Source organism: Schistocerca cancellata, chromosome 1 (genome assembly GCF_023864275.1).
Source record: "Schistocerca cancellata isolate TAMUIC-IGC-003103 chromosome 1, iqSchCanc2.1, whole genome shotgun sequence".
NCBI lineage: Eukaryota > Metazoa > Arthropoda > Insecta > Orthoptera > Acrididae > Schistocerca > Schistocerca cancellata.
The window spans coordinates 1,237,878,695-1,237,896,880 of record NC_064626.1 but is presented as its reverse complement, the minus strand read 5'-3'; the positions used below and the strand labels follow the sequence as shown (position 1 = coordinate 1,237,896,880).

Sequence of the window (18,186 nt, the reverse complement as noted above, 5' to 3'; positions counted from 1 at the left end):
AGAAAGTTTGGAAAAAGCATTCTTTATACCAATTGCTTCATATTCTATTAATTAATTAAACCAAACAAGCAATAAGCCTCCTAATTCAAGCGATAGCAAGGAAAGGCGTTTCTACCATTCTCACTAACCGCTTTTTCGGCGAACTGATTCCGCCCTAAAGTGCGCGTCGTTTATGACGGCGGCCGAGTTTAGGTTCGTTCTGCGCATCTGACGTCACAAAACACAGTCAGCCAATGAACAGAGAACGACGTTGCTACATCTCGACTGCAGTGCAGAGCATGGATGAGTGTCTTCAGTTTTAGAAACGTTCATTCGTAAATAAAGTAATTGAACGAAAGCAGTGTCTTGATAGCAGACTTTCTTTTATAGAAAGTTTGGAAAAAGCATTCTTTATACCAATTGCTTCATATTCTATTAATTAATTAAACCAAACAAGCAATAAGCCTCCTAATTCAGGCGATAGCAAGGAAAGGCGTTTGTACCATTCTCACTAACCGGTTTTTCGCAATAAAGAACAGCGGTAATTAATATTTCCTTTTGTACTTCGACGAAACGTGAGTAATTCGTAGTCATGCAACCAGTGTTTGTCGGTATTTTGCGTGGTATTTTAAAGTCCTCTGGGAGATGTATTGCTCGATGAGCTACGATAGCGTCATGGTGAAAGTGTATGCCTGCTAAGTCGAAGGTTGTGAGTTCAAATCTTGTTTGGTGTTTAATATTTTCTTTATTTAAAAAACAATATCAAAGTGTATTACTTCATGAATTTTATTCGTTTGAATGTAATTTTTTTAAAATTTCTAGTGGCAACTAAAATCGACCATATGGAAAGTATACGCTATGGACTTTAACTCTGCAAACTCTTCAAATTTCGTGCAATGATTTACTACATCTAATGTTGCACAATAACTGCGTTGAACTTCGAAACAAAATTAAGTCATTTATGGGAGGAAGGTATCAGTCAAGAAGATGTGTAAAAATAAAATTTTTGGGCCAAATAGTTTTTGTGAAATCGAATGATAAAGTGTGTCAAAGCAGTCGAAACACCTTGTGTCTGCACAGACGAGCAGGTCAATGATAAAATCGCGGAATGCGGGGAGCACGTCTCTGTAGCAGCGAAAGAGTTAATGCGGCTGTGGTGGCCTTACCTCATAAACTGCGCGCTCCCCCCTAAACGCTCTTAACGCGTACAACTGGCAACGCAGCAATCTCCGGCGTCTGGGCGGGCATGCGCGAACCGCCAAGATAAAAGAATTGAACTATAGTGAGAGAGCACAACGCGTTTCCACATTTTTGTGTTGTTTGTTGAACATCGTGTGTGAGGCGAGTGTCGGAAATGAGAACGACGCGCTGCCCAGGTTGGTAAGGCTGTAAGTAGGGTTGTGACGCTACAACGCAGTCCTTGCTTTATTTGTTTATTTTATTTATTTATTTATTGTTCCGTGGGACCACATTAAGGAGAAGTCTCCATGCTCATGGAACGAGTCAATACATGAAATTATAACACGATAGTAGAAACAGATAAAATGAAATATAAAAAACAAATTCAGGCGAAATTGTTAAGGCTTTCGTGGCCACTTGTTGACAAACTGCCTATTGGCTTCTGTCTCGGGTTCTTCGGCTGACGTTCATCTAATGATTTTTCTGACGTTTCGCCAGCACGAGTGGCTGGCATTGTCAAAGCTTCACCCTCCATTGCCTGTGGTGAACTGGAGGCGAGTTCGCGGCCGCAGTCTATATGTACCTGGCGCGCCAACGTCCGAGGGCTTCTCCGCGGTCATTTCCGGTGCGGTTCTCCTCTTGCTACCTGCGACGGTCGTTCGCTGCAGTACGGGAAGCCAGAATCCGTTTACCTTGAGGTTTTCCTCTTTCTTGTTGAAACTGTTCGCGTGTTTTTGGATTTCTACACCTTCTCTGAACAAGTGCGTGTGATAGTGCTTCTCTACAGACAGAACTTCCGTGTCGGCGAAGGAACAAAGAGCATAAAGGACATTGCAGGTTGGGGCAGGTGGAGGAATCGGTCGTGGCAGAGCACGCACTGAATGAGACGGACCACGTAATAAAATTCGCCGACACGGAAGTTCTCTCTGTAGAGAAGCACTATCACACGCGCCTGTTCAGAGAAGCTGTAGAAATCCAAAAACACGCGAACAGTTTCAACAAGAAAGAGGAAAGCCTTAAGGTAAACGGATCCTGGCTTGCCGTACTGCAGCGAACGACCGTCGCAGGTAGCAAGAGGAGAACCGCACCGGAAATGACCGCGGAGAAGCCCTCTGACGTTGGCGCGCCAGGTACATATAGCCTGCGGCCGCGAACTCGCCTCCAGTTCACCACCGGCAATGGAGGGTGAAGCTTTGACAATGCCAGCCACTGGTGCTGGCGAAACGTCAGAAAAATCATTAGATGAACGTCGGCCGAAGAACCCGAGACAGAAGCCAATAGGCAGTTTGTCATATTCAGGCGACAATTCGTAAGTTTAAATAAAGAAAATCAACAATGTAACACGGGAATTTGCTTAATTTTTCAGCTCTTCCAGGAGCTCCTCGACAGAATAGAAGGAGTGAGCCATGAGGAAACTCTTCAGTTTAGACTTAAAAGTGTTTGGGCTACTGCTAAGATTTTTGAGTTCTTGTGGTAGCTTATTGAAAATGGATGCAGCAGAATACTGCACTCCTTTATGCACAAGAGTCAAGGAAGTGCATTCCACATGCAGGTTTGATTTCTGACTAGTATTAACTGAGTGAAAGCTGCTAACTCTTGGGAATAAGCTAATATTGCTAACAGCAAACGACATTAAAGAAAATATATACTGTGAGGGCAATGTCAGAATTCCCAGACTATTGAATAGGGGTCGACAAGAGGTTCTCGAACCTACACCACACATAGTTCGAACAGCCCGTTTTTCTGCCAAAAATACCCTTTTTGAATCAGAAGATTTACCCCAAAAAATAATACCATATGACATAAGCGTATGAAAATATGCGAAGTAGACTACTTTTCCTGTTGAACTGTCACTTATTTCAGATACTGTTCTAATGGTAAATAAAGCAGCTTTTAGTTTCTGAACAAGATCCTGAACATGGGCTTTCCACAAGAGCTTACTATCTATCCGAACGCCTAGGAACTTGAACTGTTCCGTCTCGCTTATAATAGGCCCATTCTGTCTGATCAAAATATCGGTTCCTGTTGAATTGTGAGTTAGAAACTGTAAAAACTGAGTCTTACTGTGATTTAACATCAAATTATATTCCACAAGCCACGAACTTATTTCACGAACTACATTATTTGATAATGTTTCAATATTACACACAAGATCCTTCACTACCAAGCTGGTGTCATCAGCAAACAGAAATATTTTTGAATCACCTGTAATACTAGAAGGCATATCATTTATATAAATAAGAAACAGCAGTGGCCTCAGCACCGATCCTTGAGGAACGCCCCATTTAACAGTGGCCTATTGGGACTGAACATCATTACCACTCTCAATATTGAGGAGAATTACCTTCTGCTTTCTGTTCTTAAAGTAAGAGGCTAACCAATTGTAAGCTACTCCCCTTACTCCATAATGGTCCAACTTCTGCAGTAATATTTTGTGGTCAACACAGTCAAAACCCTTCGTTAAATCAAAGAAAACACCTAACGTTCGCAACCTTTTATTTAATCCGTCCAAAACCTCACAGAGAAAAGAGATTATAGCATTTTCAGTTGTTAAGCCATTTCTAAAACCAAACTGTACATTTGACAGCAAATTATGTGAATTTAAATGCTGCAGTAACCTTGTATATACAACCCTCTCGATAACTTTAGCAAACACCGATGGCATAGAAATAGGTCTATAATTATCAACATTATCCCTGTCTTCCTTTTTATAAAGTGGCTTCACTACCGAGTACTTTAATCGGTCAGGAAACCGACCACTCCTAAAGGAAAAGTTACAGATATGGCTAAGTACTGGGCTAACATACATGGAACAATACTTCAGTATTCTGCTAGATACCCCGTCATATCCATGAGAGTTCTTGGTCTTTAGTGATTTAATTATTAACTCAATCTCCCTCTTGTCAGTATCATGGGGGAGCATTTCAGGTAAGTTTCGGAACACTTTTTTGTACGAGCGCTATATGATTCCCTGTTGGGACTAGGTTTCTATTTAGTTCACCTGCTATATTCAGAAAGTGATTATTAAATACTAATAATGCTATGAATTTCTTCGCTTACTTAACACATGAAACTGTATACGATGTATTGTCTAGTGTAAATATGTATTGCAAATACTATGTTTAAATTATGTAGTATTTAACACTGGCAAGTCAGGGCTACACGTTCATTTGTTCCTGCAGTTTTTCATATTCAAATACGCAGTCTTGATGCTGATGATGATGTTTGGCTTGTGGGGCGCTCAACTGCGTGGTTATCAGCGCCCGTACAATTACCCAATCTTCACTCAGTCCAATTTCGCCACTTCCCTGGATGATGATGAAATGATGAGGACAACACAAACACCCAGTCAGCTCGAGGCAGGTGAAAAATCCCTGACCCCGCCGGGAATCGAACCCGGGACCCCGTGGTCGGGAAGCGAGAACGCTACCGCGAGACCACGAGCGGCGGACCAAATACGCAGTCTGATAGCTTATCCAAATGTTAAGTTTTAACATGTAACGATCTGTTGAAGACAAATATACAGTGAAAGTGACACTCACAGAAAACGCACAGAGTGTCATGCTGGCCATATTCCGATTACTAATAGCTCAGGTTGCTTATTGAGTCCATTTTCACAGATGAATATAGGCTTTACTTGTTGTAGGTAAGTTGCGACAGTAGTCAAACCATAGTCGCAGTAAATTACAGAAAGTTTACACGACTATTTTCGGTAAAGCTCTGTCACCACTATCAAATGCAACCAATATGAAGTAAGTCTGCTATTAATTATGAGAACCTGAAATACAAGTAACATCTAACGGCTGTGTTTGGACTGACCCCTTGAGCAGGAACCATGGACTACGGATGAATGGCGTCGCACTGTGTGCAGCGATTAATCGCTGTTCTGCAATACATTCGCATCTCGGCGACGTGGGACGGTGGTCCCACTCTTGCAATGATTCGGAGAGGCGTAGCGGTGCTACTCCTTGGTCATTGTGTGGGGAGTCATCTGGCTGTGACTATAGGTCACGGTCGGTAGTGACTGAGGGAACTCGGATAGCATAGCGTCGTCATATGATACCTGCCATGCGACAGTACTGTGGTGCCACTTTCCAACAGGATAGTGCTCGTCCACACGTGAGAGAAGGTCTCTATGAACCGTCGGCTTGATGTTGAGGTACTTTCTTTGGCAGCATGATCCCAAGATCTGTCCCCAATAATGTGTGGCACAGCTCGGACTTAGCTGTAAAAGTAAGTAGAATTTCAACGACCACTTACGACAGTTGTCTACGGTTGCAGTGAAACGTCCCCTTAGAACAATTATACACGACTGTGCTTAAACTGACACACAATAATTTTAGCGCAACGCAATCTGACTATCAAAAATCCCTACAAAGGAATGGCCCTGACTAACATTAACCTGTACCTTTCACAAATCACTTACCTCACCAAAAATCTTCGTTACTCGAACAACTGCAATACAGCGAGCGCCACTACTGCCAGCTAAATAAAAGATTCAAACTACAGAAGGCACTAACTACTGATAGACATAGTTAGCAATTGAAAGATTTTAATAGAGAACAAACAATGTATTTACCTTAACAGTCATAATATATATAGTAGTTCATAATATCCAGTATTACAAATTATCAAAACTCCGCCATCTCTCTCCCCACATCCACCACTGCTGGCGGCTCACCTCCAACTGCGCAACGCTACGCGCTGTTCACGTCCTGCTGCCCAACACTACAATGGCAGACAACAATGCAAACTAGCCACAGACTGCACACAGCACAGCCAGTGATTTTCGTACAGAGCGCTACGTAACGTTGCCAGTAAGAAAACATAAACAGCCTACTTACAGCAGGTTCGAATCCTGCCTCGGGCATGGATGTGTGTGATGTCCTTAGGTTAGTTAGGTTCAAGTAGTTCCAAGTTCTAGGGGACTGATGACCTCTGCATTTAAGTCCCATAGTGCTCAGAGACATTTGAACCATTTTGAACGACAGTTGTGGGTCAGCTTGACAACAACTTTCACAGCCGAATCACGAATCAGTGCATGCGTTCACGCATTAGGGGTGGTGCTTCACTTTTCTTGTCAGACACTGAAAACGTTTACGTTGAGCTAACTACCGCCTTGAAATCCTCAATGAAGTATTCAAAAAAACTAGCCACACGACTATACTGGAACTCGAGACACTCGAACAATTCTTTTATCCTTACTCTGTCCGCACCCGCTAGCTGAATGATCAGTGTGACGGATTGTCAATCCTCTGCGCTCGGCTTCGATTTCCGGCTGGGTCGGGGAATTTTTTCCGCCCGGGGACTGGGTGTTGTGCTGTCCTCATCATCATCCTATCATCCTCATCGACTGCAGGTCGCCGAAGTGGCGTCAAATTGAAAGACCGCAACCCGGCGAACGGTCTGCCCGATGGGGGGCCCTAGCCATACGATTAAATAAATAAATCCTTACTCTGCGGAAATATGATCACAAACATTGGTGGAAGCATGATATTGCAAGCTTGGGCAGAAACACCTATGGCGAGCTAACACACACTTCAAGTGACAACATCGGCGAGCCCCAGCTTATCAGTTCAAAAATGGTTCAAATGGCTCTGAGCACTATGGGACTTAACATCTATGGTCATCAGTCCCCTAGAACTTAGAACTACTTAAACCTAACTAACCTAAGGACAGCACACAACACCCAGCCATCACGAGGCAGAGAAAATTCCTGGCCCCGCCGGGAATCGAACCCGGGAACCCAGGCGTGGGAAGCGAGAACGCTACCGCACGACCACGAGATGCGGGCAGCTTATCAGTAATACTGACTGGATATGCCATCTGCTACCACATGCGACCACCAGGCAACAGCAGGGGAGCACACTAACTCACAAACAAGGCGCCAACACTACCCTACACTGTGGGTCCAATGTATGACGTATCGGACACTAACCGACGATGAACCCAATTGTCACAGGTATGCTGATGCTGGCCCAGAAGACAACGCCGGTACGCAGCTGTTAGGACAACGCCTCGCAGCGTCAAAGATATCAGCCAGGCTGTCGCAGATAGCAAGCGATCTGCCACTGCTCTTACTACCTGACAACACTATAACAGAGGCTGTTTTTTCCTTGGCACTTTTTTTCATCCGCCTTTCAAACCGCTACCCTTCATTCAGTTTTCGGCCCAATCGATCTCCAGATGAGTGCGTGTTAATGGTTAATCACAACCAGATGCACGCAAACATCGCAGTACCCACATCCTGCGAAGACCTTACTTGTGAAAACTAACCACAATGCAGAGATGGCAGTAGACCTTTTGTACTGGCCATCGTGCCGATGTGGGCGTGGAGGGGCCGCACCCTATTAAACTACCAGTTCAGACACCAGACTTCGATCCTCTACAGGTGTTCCGCCATTTCGCTACAATTATCTAGAGCTGTGAATTTCCTTTAAAGTACAGAAACATACTAACGGAGCCCCCGACATTACCCAACCACTAGTCACGCAATGAAATTTCCATTTGACGATTTCGGTCCCTTAAGGGGCTCCGGAAAGGCTCAAAATCATGAAAAGTTCAATTTTTACTTTTTTGCGTTTTCTAAATCTGCAGACTATTACCTTTTAATAGATATATAATTTATTCAATTCCGAAGGCTACAACTATTTTTAATTTTTTTTTTAAATGTGTTCTACATGGGCGTGACCCACTGCGGCGCTGTTAAACTGCTGTCAAATGGTGTTATTATTAAGGATTGCTAACTGGTGAAGTGTACACTCGTAAGCATAGTCTGCCTCATGCAATAATGGAGGTGATAAAACCTATTTTCAGAGACGTAGCAGCACCTGAACTGTTGAAAAAGTGTATTCACGGAAAAACTCAAAACCCCAATGAAAGTGTAAATAGTGTTATATGGTCGAGAATACCCAAGACTGTATTTGTTGGAATAGAAACACTTCACTTTGGTGTGTATGATGCTGTTGCGACTTTCAATGATGGCAACATTGTAAGCTGCAAGGTATTTAGAAATATGGGAATGAAGATAGGTTCTAACATGGTACGAGCGATGCTTGCTTTAGACAAGGAACGCCTTCGGGCTGCAGACAGGGCTGTAAAGAGTCTAGAAATACAAGCAAGAGTAAACAGGAGGAGGAACAAGAGGAAGCTGGAGGAGGAGTTTGCAGAGGATGAAGATAATCCATCCTATGGACCTGGAATGCACTAAAAAGTTAATCCAATCTTTGTCGCTCGATTCCCAAAACTTTTATTTTCTCATACTAATTACATGTTTTCTAAGGATCTTCCAAACATATTTGTTTCAAACTTTCAGTAAATGTTACACAGTACCTTCTGCATAATTTAACACAGCCTTTTTCCAAAAAACTGTATATTTTTGAATATATAAATAAAAAATTGCAAAAAAAGTTGTGAATTTTCATTACAATTGAAAAAAAAATCATCTTTAATAACTGAACTAAAATTTTGTAAAATGCCTGTGTTAAGTTGTAGCCCATATTCCAATAAATAATCTGTAAAAAGTACAACTTCCTACCTCAAATACTTTGTGAGGAAAGATGTAATTTATAAGCGTTATTTTAACATTGCAAGTATAGGGCGTTCCGGAGCCCCGTAAGGACGACACTTTGACTTCTCTGTGCCACAAAGTCCCGAACCCAGTCACAAAACCGTTCAGGGAATATGCTCTAATTACTTGATTTCGTGCTATATTTGCACCGTACAGTAGTACTGCTAAGTTATGCACTCTCGGCACGCGTACTTGAACAGCAGAGATAATCTACACGCCGTTGAAGAACGAGCGAGGTTGGTAACACACGGAGGGACTCCGGCGTGCCGCTTTGCCCTCGGCCGATTCTCTGGTGATCCTCCTCCCCGCTCCTTGCCCCCCCCTCCTCCTCCCCCCACCCCTCGCTGTCTGATTGGAACAATCGATCAGCGCAACTCGACGCCCGGTATAAATACGAGTGCGGCGCGGTCGATGCCCCCGAGTAGTGCGTTAATTATAATTCGACCTGCAGACGAGAGGAGCTCCATTGCGCCGGCCGCGCCGACGCACACCGCTTCTGGCGGGTCTGTGCGAGGCGCACCGCCACGTACGAACTGCGAAGCTGCTGATTGGTTTTCAACTAATCGTCTCAAATTTGTCAGTGGTGAGAAGCTCCAACTAGAGTGGTTACATACCGGGCTATCAAAAAGTCAGTATAAATTTAAAAAACTTAATAAACCACGGAATAATGTAGATAGAGAGGTAAAACTTGACACACATGCTTGGTATGACATGGAGTTTTATTGGAAACAAAAAAAAAGAAGTTCACAAAATGTCCGACAGATGGCGCTGGACAGCAAAACGTCAATGACTGCGCATGACAATCGTATATCAAAGGAGCTGTACTGAGAGAGAGAGAATCAGATGCGCCAGCAGTCGCAGCATGTTGACGTTACCTGGAAAGGCGCTTTTAGTGAGGCTGTATTATCAGAATGGGGAATGTGCTAGTTCAGCGTTACGATCCTATCGCCATAGGAAGGGGATTCGAACGGGTAAAGGTCCGTTGACAAATGCAGCTGTGGCGAGAATGATTTCGAAGTTCGAAGCCACGGGTTGTTTAGACGATAGACCCCGTAGTGGCCGACCGAGCACAAGCCGTAATTCTGCTGAGACAGTTCAGGAAGAAATAGCGGGTTCGTCTATGCACGGAGAAGTCAACGCTCGTGCAATCGCTCGTCGCACCGGCATTCCATACACTACTGTTTGGTTGGCACTTAGGCGTACCCTCCGATGCTATCCGTACAAAATCCATCGGCATCATGAACTGTTTGTTACCTGGTGATTTAGTGAAGCGGAGGGCATTTGCGGTGTGGGCGTTTCAAAAGATGGCGGAAGATGACGATTGGTTGAGTAACGTGTTGTGGACTGACGAAGCTCATTTCACGCTCCGAGGGTCTGCCGACGCCCACAACTGCAGAATTTGGGCTACCGAAAATCCTAAAACTGTCGTGGAAACTCCATTGCACGACGAGAAAGTCACGGTACGGGTTGGATTTACCACATCTACCGTTATCGGGCCTTTTTTCTTCGAGGAAATTCTTGATTCTGGTTTTGTAACTGCTACCGTGACGGGTGAGAGGTACACCGATATGTTACAGAATCGCATCATCCCCAGCCTGGCTGATAAACACCTGCTGCAATGTACGATGTTTATGCAGGATGGCGCTCCACCTCATATTGCTAGACGCGTGAAAGATCTCTTGTGCGCGTCGTTTGGTGATGATCGTGTGCTCAGCCGCCACTTTCGTCATGCTTGGCCTCCCAAGTCCCCAGACATCAGTCCGTGCGCTTATTGGCTTTGAGGTTACCTGAAGTCACAAGTGTATCGTGATCGACCGACATCTCTAGGGATGCTGAAAGACAACATCCGACGCCAATGCCTCACTCTAGCTCCAGACATGCTTTACAGTGCTGTTCATAACATTATTCCTCGACTACAGCTATTGTTGATGAATGATGGTGGACATATTGAGCATTTCCTGTAAACAACATCATCTTCGCTTTGTCTTACTTTGTTATGCTAATTATTGCTATTCTGATCAGCTGAAGCGGAATCTGTCGGACATTTTTTGAACTTTTGTAATTTTGTTTTTTGTTCTAACAAAATCCCATGTAATTCCAAGCATGTGTGTCAATTTGTACCTCTCTAGCTACATTATTCCGTGATTTATTCAGTTTTCAAATTTATACTGACTTTTTGACCACTCGGTATTTAAGTAACAATACGAAATGTCCACTCTTCGACCTGAAAAATGTTTCGTTATGTTAGCTATACTGGGTGTTTTCGACATTATAAAAACTCAAGAGATAACTGCAATAAATCGTAAAAAACTTTATTACGAGGACTATTCATAAAATAACCTGCGACTGGCTGTGAAATGAAATGACCATGTGGCATTATTGGCCGCGAACACTGTCTGGGGTAAGTTCGATCGGATGTCACGAGCCTTTATACTTGACTGAAGATTCAACAAAAATGTCTTACATGCATCAGGCGACCATATTGCATAAAACAAACAGTACTACGCTGATTCTAAATAGGTCACAAAATAAAAAGTCATCAGTTGGCGAAGAGACCTATTTAAAAAAAAAAGAAAGCAGATAAAAATTCACTTGACGCTTTCCTGAGAGACAATCTCCACTCCTTCCAAATTAACACTGTAAGTGAAGACCAGATGAGGCTTCAATTCAAAGAAATAGTACCAGCAGCAGTTGAGAGATTTATACCAAATGAAATAATAAACGACGGAGCTGGTCCTCCTTGGTACACAAAACGGTTCAGAACACTGTTGCAGAAACAACGAAAAAAACATGCCAAATTTAAACGGACGCAAAATCTCCAATATTGGCGATCCTTTACAGAAGCACGATATTTAGTTCGGATTTCAATGCGAGATGATTATAATAGTTTGTACAACGGAACTTTGACTCGAAGTGTGGCAGAAAATCCACACAAATTCTGGTCGTATGTGAAGTATGTTAGCGGCAAGACACAATCAATGCCTTCTCTGCGCGATAGCAATGGAGATACCAGCAACTTAAATTTTAAAACAAGTATATGGAATACCGTAACCAGGTTAGCGGAACAATCGGGGGTTGCTAGGAGTAGTATATGGCAAAAAATAGTTGGGGCAGATAAAAGTTATTTAATGCGTTAGGTCTAACACTGACATTGACGAGCAGATATATAATAACCACTGTCAGCTGCAAGACTGAATCCCGTCTCGGTGGCGTTCCGGGCAAGTGGCGCGTTAAGGAAAAAACATACACTGAAGCGCCAAAGAAACTGGTATAGGCATGCGTACTCAAATACAGAGATATATAAACAGGCAGAATACGGCGCTGCGGTCGCCAACGCCTATATAAGACAACAAGTGTCTGTTGCAGTTGTTAGATCGGTTTCTGCTGCTACAATGGAGTTTATCAAGATTTAAGTTAGTTTTAACGTGGTGTTCAAAATGGTTCAAATGGCTCTGAGTACTATGGGACTTAACATCTGAGGTCATCAGTCCCCTAGAACTTAGAACTACTTAAACCTAACTAACCTAAGGACATCACACACATCCATGCCCGAGGCAGGATTCGAACCTGCGACCGTAGCGGTCGCGCGGTTCCAGACTGAAGCGCCTTTAACCGCGTGGCCACACTGGCCGGCATTTAACGTGGTGTCATAGACTGCGCACGAGCGATGGGACACAGCCCCTCCGAGGTAGCGATGAAGTGAGGTTTTCCCGTACTACAATTTCACGAGTTTACCGTGAATATCAGGAATCCGGTAGAACAGTAAATCTCCGACATAGCTGCGGCCGGAAAACATGCTGCAAGAACGGGACCAACGGCGACTGCAGTGAGTCGTTCAGCGTGACAGAAGTTCAGTCTTTCCTCAAATTGCTGCAGATTTCAATGTTGGGTCATAAACAAGTGTCAGCACGAGAAACAATCAACGAAACATCATCGATACGGGCTTTCGGAGCCGAAGGCCCACTCATGTATCCTCGATGACTGCACGACACAAAGTTTTACGCCTCGCCTGGTTCAAAAATGGCTCTGAGCACTATGGGACACAACTGCTGTGGTCATAAGTCCCCTAGAACTTAGAACTACTTAAACCTAACTAACCTAAGGACATCACACACATCCATGCCCGAGGCAGGATTCGAACCTGCGACCGTAGCGGTCGTGCGGTTCCAGACTGTAGTGCCTTTAACCGCTCGGCCACTGCGGCCGGCGCCTCGCCTGGGCCCGTCAACACCGACACTGGACTGTCGGTGGCTGGAAACATGTTGCCTGGTCGGACGAGTCTCGTTTCAAATTGTATCGAGCGTATGGAAGTGTAAGCGTATGGAGACAACCTCGTGAATCCATGGACCATGCGTGTCAGTAGGTGACTGTTCAATTTGGTGGTGGATCTGTAATGGTGTGGGGCGTCTGCAGTTGGAGTGATATGCGGTCCCTAATACGTATAGATATGACTATGAGAGGTGACACGCATGTAAGCATCCATTCCTGTCCGTTGTGCATTCCGACGGACTTGGGCAATTCCAGCAGGACAATGCGACACCCCACAAATCCAGAATTGCTACAGAGTGGCTCGTGGAACACTCTTGTGAGTTTACACTATTCCGCTGGCCACCAAACTTCCCAGACACGAACATCATTGAACATATCTGAGATGCCTTGCAACGTGTTGTTCAGAAGAGATCTCCTCCCGCTCGTACTCGATTTATGAACAGCTCTGCAGTACTCATGGTGTCAATTCCCTCCAGCACTACTTCAGACACTAATCGAGTCCATGCCACGTCGTGTTGCGGCACTTCTGCGTGTTCTCGGGGGCCCTACACGATATTAGGGAGGTGTACCAGTTGGCTTGGATCTTCAGTGGAATAGAGACGAATGGACAGAAGGGAGACTGTCATAGCCCGATGCCTGGGAACGAGCATCTTGGCAACTGCGAAGCTGGTCGACCTTTCGCATGCTATCGTCGCAAGCATCTACAGAAGCTCGCTAGAAGACAGCGAAACCACGAGAAGGAACACAACAGGGAGGTCAGAGGCTTGCCCACTCTGTAACGCAGAACAGACGGCGACGTGTGGCTGTTCTGACGACAGAGTACATCGCTGGTGCAGCACAAGTGCATCTAAGGATATATGAAGATGGTATCTGTTCTTTCCGTAGCTGTTCTTTCCGTATCTGTTCATGTCCGAAAGAACAGATACCATCTTCATATATAGGTAAAGCTAACCGGCCATTGACTTTCTTCTTCTGTAATGGATGCACACGCATTGCCCGAACTCTTACGGGACTCGGGAAGATTGTCTGCCACGAGTAATGAGTGTAATGGGCAGGGGCACTAGCAATGTAGTGTGTGGACATTAAGCTGGAAATGTGGGTCTCACGGGGAGCGTGCAAGGGATAAATCCCTGCAGTCGCACTATGCTCTGTGCCCTCGGTGGCTCAGATGGATAGAGCGTCTGCCATGTAAGCAGGAGATCCCGGGTTCGAGTCCCGGTCGGGGCACAGATTTCCAACTGTGCTCGTTGACGTACATCAACGCCTGTCGGCAGCGTAGAGTCTTTATTTAATTATCATTGCCTCTAAGGACTCCGTTCAATGCACACTGTTACCATGGGTCTCCGCAGTAGAAAAACGCTACACGTTCCTATCTTGACCTGACGACATCATGGTCACAGGATCATCGACACTCGACTGTGGATAAATAGAAACGTGTCGCCTCGTCGGGTGAATAACGCTTCTTGCTGCACCAGGTCGATGCTCGCCAGCGGACACGCCGTCATCCAGGCGATAGGGTGCCCTAAACATCTACATCTACATCTACATTTATACTCCGCAAGCCACCCAACGGTGTGTGGCGGAGGGCACTTTACGTGCCACTGTCATTACCTCCCTTTCCTGTTCCAGTCGCGTATGGTTCGCGGGAAGAACGACTGTCTGAAAGCCTCTGTGCGCGCTCTAATCTCTCTAATTTTACATTCGTGATCTCCTCGGGAGGTATAAGTAGAGGGAAGCAATATATTCGATACCTCATCCAGAAACGCACACTCTCGAAACCTGGCGAGCAAGCTACACCGCGATGCAGAGCGCCTCTCTTGCAGAGTCCGCCACTTGAGTTTGTTAAACATCTCCGTAACGCTATCACGGTTACCAAATAACCCTGTGACGAAACGCACCGCTCTTCTTTGGATCTTCTCTATCTCCTCCGTCAACCCGATCTGGTACGGATCCCACACTGATGAGCAATACTCAAGTATAGGTCGAACGAGTGTTTTGTAAGCCACCTCCTTTGTTGATGGACTACATTTTCTAAGGACTCTCCCAATGAATCTCAACCTGGTACCCGCCTTACCAACAATTAATTTTATATGATCATTCCACTTCAAATCGTTCCGCACGCATACTCCCAGATATTTTACAGAAGTAACTGCTACCAGTGTTTGTTCCGCTATCATATAATCATACAATAAAGGATCCTTTTTTCTATGTATTAGCAATACATTACATTTGTCTATGTTAAGGGTCAGTTGCCACTCCCTGCACCAAGTGCCTATCCGCTGCAGATCTTCCTGCATTTCGCTACAATTTTCTAATGCTGCAACTTCTCTGTATACTACAGCATCATCCGCGAAAAGCCGCATGGAACTTCCGACACTATCTAGTAGGTCATTTATATATATTGTTAGCATGGGTCTCCGCAGTAGATAAACGCTACACGTTCCTATCTTGACCTGACGACATCATGTTCACAGGATCATCGGCACTCGACTGTGGATAAACAGAAACGTGTCGCCTCGTCGGGTGAATAACGCTTCTTGCTGCACCAGGTCGATGCTCGCCAGCGGACACGCCGTCATCCAGGCGATAGGGTGCCCTAAACAAGCCTGTGTGGCAGATAATTGGGGGCAGTATTGGGCAGTGGGAGACATTCACCTGGGTCTCCATGTGGCACCTGGTAGTAATCGAAGGCACAGCTGAGTTCTAAGTGAATATTGCTGTGGACGGCATGAACCACTTCACGCTTGACATCTGGTCAGCTGGACAACTGTCCATGTCACAAGGCCACCATCATGATACAGCGGTACGGGAGCACGACAGTTAGCTCACGTGGAAGTCTTTGTCATCAAATTCGTATGATGTGAACCGGATAGAGCACATCTGGCATGCTACCGGGCGCCAGCTCTGCACCCTTAGACCATCAGCGAGTAATTTAAAGAACTTGCGTGATTTGTGCGTAGACACTCGGTGTCACGTACGTCCAAAAACTTACCAAGGATTGTCGAATCCGTGACACGTATAATCGCGGCTGTATTGCGTTCCAGAGCTCAACGTTTCTCTGTTAAGCACGTGGTCATCGTTTTGGCTTACCAGTGTTAAGGGGCTCCGGAAAGGCTCAAAATCATGAAAAGTTCAATTTTTACTTTTTTGCGTTTTCTGAATCTGCAGACTATTACCTTTTAATAGATACATAATTTATTGAATTCCGAAGATTACAACTATTTTTATTTTTTTTTTTGAAATGTGTTCTACATGGGCGTGACCCACTGTGGCGCTGTTAAACTGCTGTCAAATGGTGTTATTATTAACGTCCGTGTTCATCAGGTACATTTTAGTGATGTGAGATAAAGTATGTGTTGTGGCTAACCTATTTTCAGAGACTTAGCAGCACCTGAACTGTTGAAAAAGTGTATTCACGGAAAAACTCAAAACCCCGATGAAAGTGTAAATAGTGTTATATGGTCGAGAATCCCCAAGACTGTATTTGTTGGAATAGAAACACTTCACTTTGGTGTGTATGATGCTGTTGCGACATTCAATGATGGCAACATTGTAAGGTGCAAGGTATTTAGAAATATGGGAATGAAGATAGGTTCTAACATGGTACGAGCGATGCTTGCTTTAGACAAGGAACGCCTTCGGGCTGCAGACAGGGCTGTAAAGAGTCTATAAATACAAGCAAGAGTAAACAGGAGGAGGAACAAGAGGAAGCTGGAGGAGGACTTTGTAGAGGATGAAGATAATCCATCCTATGGACCTGGAATGCACTAAAAAGTTAATCCAATCTTTGTCGCTCGATTCCCAAAACTTTTATTTTCTCATACTAATTACATGTTTTCTAAGGATCTTCCAAACATATTTGTTTCAAACTTTCAGTAAATGTTACACAGTACCTTCTGCATAATTTAACACAGCCTTTTTCCAAAAAACTGTATATTTTTGAATATATAAATAAAAAATTGCAAAAAATGTTGTGAATTTTCATTACAATTGAAAAAAAATCATCTTTAATAACTGAACTAAAATTTTGTAAAATCCCTGTATTCAGTTGTAGCCCATATTCCAATAAATAATCTGTAAAAAGTTCAACTTCCTACCTCAAATACTTTGTGAGGAAAGATGTAATTTATAAGCGTTATTTTAACATTGCAAGTATAGGGCGTTCCGGAGCCTCTTAAGTAGAGATGAAATGATTAGCAAAGGATACAAATCATGGACAGCATCAGCCCAGTAAAATGATCCACAGAAGGTGTGTTTGTGGCGAAGGACTGAAGTAGTTATGTGGTGTATGAGAATGACGATGGAAGGCGGCAGGGGCGGCGAGTGACTGCGCGCTTGTTTGACGAGCCGACACACGTGTGGCACCAGACGAAGCGGCCAGCTGAGCCAACAGCCGCGCCTGCCCCTGTGTACCGACATGCGTCCCGCAGCGGCTGTTCCTGCCCCAGGTGGCAGCCCGACTGCCTTCCACTCGCAAATAGTGGGCCGCCACAGAGGGACCGCTCCCATATGCTAACACACTCACCTGGCGTCAATAAATCCACACCAGCCACAGTGAGACAGCCCCTCAGAAAAATTTATCAATTACTGTACTTGATGATGATGATGTTTGGTTTGTGGGGCGCTCAACTGCGTGGTTATCAGCGCCCGTACAATTTCCCAACCTTTGCTCAATCCAATTTCGCCACTTCCCTGGATGATGATGAAATGATGTGGATAACACAAACACCCAGTCATCTCGAGGCAGGTGAAAATCCCTGACCCCGCCGGGAATCGAACCCAGGACCCCGTGCTCGGGAAGCGAGAACGCTACCGCGAGACCACGAGCGGCGGACAATAATTACTGTACTTGTTAACCCCTTACGTCATTTGATTTTCAAACAGCTGAGCAGAACTGAACTTACTCAGACAAGTCTCTCTTTACTTATTATGATCAACACTAAACTGACACACAATATTTTTAGCGCAACGCAATCTGACTTTCAATAATCCCTACTAAAGAATGGCCCTGACTAACAATAACCTATACCTTTCATGAATCACTTGCCTCACAAAAGTTTTCATTACTCGAACTACTACAATACAAAAAAATGGTTCAAATGGCTCTGAGCACTGTGGGACTTAACTGCTGTGGTCATCAGTCCCCTAGAACTTAGAACTACTTACAACTAACTAACCTAAGGACATCA

The 18,186-nt window shown here is 44.5% G+C and overlaps 1 non-coding gene across 1 annotated transcript; it reads left to right on the top strand.

Annotated features, from left to right (window-relative positions):
* The first annotated feature begins 14,149 nt into the window (after positions 1 to 14,149).
* Trnat-ugu (transfer RNA threonine (anticodon UGU)) lies at positions 14,150 to 14,224 on the top strand. The gene has a single exon. It is a non-coding gene; the product is annotated as a tRNA-Thr (tRNA).
* The last annotated feature ends 3,962 nt before the right edge of the window (positions 14,225 to 18,186 follow it).